We start from the raw sequence: 2,748 nt of genomic DNA, 5'->3' as shown, positions 1-2,748 counted from the left end.
TTGCAGGTGAGAGACTTGAATCTTTACACTTGTGACCAAAATCATATCTATAAGTGGACACAACCAAGGAGGCTAAAACCCTGGTTTCAGGATGAAAGGGGAAAAAAAGCAATGCTATAAATACATTTTTCAAACAGTGGATATGTTTTTTTCCCCCTGACTTTCTGAGCATCCTCTCCTCCATTGGACCACCTCTTACTGCATGAACAATATCCCCCACTATGGGATAGAGCTGTTCTGAGAGTGAATACAGTCCTTGCTCTAACCAGTATACACCCTAAAAAGGCAAAGACAGATACAGTATGCAGACAAAAGTGATCAAGCCAATAAGCATATGTCTTGTCAAATAAAACTGTGATGGTCGCATGTACATTTAAATACAAAGTTCTTCACTTACATGACTGGTTAACTCATACAATAAGCAAACAAATATATGACTTGGTCAATTAGGTTCTTGAAGGCATCACAAAATAAATTAATCTTGGTGAGGGATTTAAATGAGTAGACGATGGCTTTGCAATCTGATGTAGGGGAGACTGCACTAGCAATGCAAAAGTGATAATATTTCACAAAATAATAATTTTTATTGTCATTAAACTTGCTTGTACCTTTACTGACATTTACGGTGGGACGTGGGCCAAGCTTCTAGGCTAGCACTAAGGCTCTCCTCCTCTGTCACCCAACTCCGCTACTGAGAAGAAGCAGGAAAGTGTTCTTAACTAGCCTGCTAGCTCTTGATCTGTCAATGTTACCTCTAGGCCTATGGAGGACTATCTTGTTGGTAGCCTGATTCGATTTCCCTTGATGAGGGAGTATTAGGGCATTGATGTCTCTGGCAGGGGGCAAAGACAACTTGAGAGACCCCCATCACACCCTCCCACCCACAGAATGACCCCAGGGACTCAATCTCAGCCCCTTATCCTGGAAAAGAAGTCTGCATTCTGGTACTGAGAGCCCTGTCAGTGTCTCACAGGAAAGGCACATAGCTGCAGTGCCAAATACCACTGAATAATGTGAGATTTCATGTTCTTCATCACTTGCGACCATTTAATGGGTGTATTGTCTGTTATTAGGTCAAAGGGAGCCTCTAAATGATAGTTAATGCCCTTACAGCCTAGTTGATAGTTAGGCACTATCTAGATCAGGAGTTCCCAAACTTGGTTCGTGGCTTGTTCAGGGTAAGCCCCTAGTAGGCTGCAAGACACTTTATTTACCTGAACATCTGCAGGTACGGCTGCTCACAGCTCCCACTGGCTGCAGTTCACCATTCCCAGCCAATGGGAGTTGCAGGAAGTGGCGCAGGCTAGGCCATGGCTTCCTGCAGCTCCCATTGGACGGGAACAGTGAACCATGGCCATGGGAGCTGGAGTGGCTGTACCTGCAGATGCTCAGGTAAGCAAAGCGTATCGCGGCCTGCCAGGGGCTTATCCTGAACAAGCTGCAAACCAGCTTTAGGAACTCCTGATCTAGATCATAAATATCTAGTCTCCCTTGGCTGCAGCTTTCAACATTGGTGTAGTATTGGATGCTCCACGCCCTGAAACTTTTGCAAGAGCACTTCCAACAGAACTATGGAAGTGTCAGTTTGTATATAAACAGGAGTGAGAAGTCAGGACATCAAAGTATAGGATGCTGACAGAGAACATCTTTTATCTTGATAAAGGCTTCGTCACATTCAGTTGTCTGTTGGACTGCTCTGGATGCATTGGCCTTTTTGAGATCTGTCAGGGTTACAAAGTGGGTCATTAGCCTTCAGTAATAGCCAGCCAGTCTGAGGAAAGCATGTATCTGTTCCTTGGTTGTGGGAACTGAAGTGCTCCTCAGGGCATCTCTCTTATCTTGCAGGGGTTGAATGCAGCCATTCCCCATAAGATACCCCAGGTATTAGCTTTTCTGCATCCCTAATTTACCTTTTTTTGGGGAGAGGGGGGGTGATTAGTGTTGAGTCCAGTTTCCTTTAGTGATTTCAACATAGAGACCACGTGTACCAGATGTGAATGTCGACTGTACTAAAAACAACTATGTCCTCTATATAGGCCAACACAAAATGGCTGTGGTGGCAAAGGACATGGTCTGTAAGCCCCTGGAATGTGACCAGGGTCCCATGCAGCCCAAAGGTCATGATCCTAAACTGCAATAGCCCAAGAGATGTGGCAACTGCGGTCTTTTCTTTGGAATCTGGAGTGAGGGGAATTTGGTTATATATTTAGCCTTCCCAAGGAAGTTGAGGAGTTGGTCAACATATGGCATCAGCTAGGTGCTAAATTGGGACACTACAGTAAGCCTCTTGAAACCCACATAAAATCAGATTGCCCCATTGCATTGGAAATCAGAACCACCAGGCTACATCAGGGCCTCTTGAACTCCTCAGTGATACGAAGATCTAACATGGCCTGTCCCTTCCACTCTGTGCTTCTGCAGAGCCACTCAGGAAAGAGATAAATCACATGTTTCAGCTTTACGCCTGGGTTGGTCTGGTGTTCTATGAGATTCATTTGACCTGATTGGGCGAAGAACACCATGTCATAGTGGGTCAACAAGTTCCTGGCTTGACAATGTAAGTGAGAGTTAAGGCTTTCTGCTATCCACACATCCTGAGGGCCTGCTGGCTTTTGTGTCTGAGGGCCCATATCCTCAGGAAGATCCCTGAGTCTGTGAACAAATTTTCAGGAGCCTCTCAGGGTTTCAACCTATTGACTTGGAAGATCAGATGTTTCTTCCTTTTGTCCAGACAGTGAATTTCATAGT

The sequence above is a fragment of the Gopherus flavomarginatus genome, chromosome 5 (assembly GCF_025201925.1).
Source record: "Gopherus flavomarginatus isolate rGopFla2 chromosome 5, rGopFla2.mat.asm, whole genome shotgun sequence".
NCBI classification, from domain to species: domain Eukaryota; kingdom Metazoa; phylum Chordata; order Testudines; family Testudinidae; genus Gopherus; species Gopherus flavomarginatus.
Note: the sequence above shows the minus strand (reverse complement) of the source record.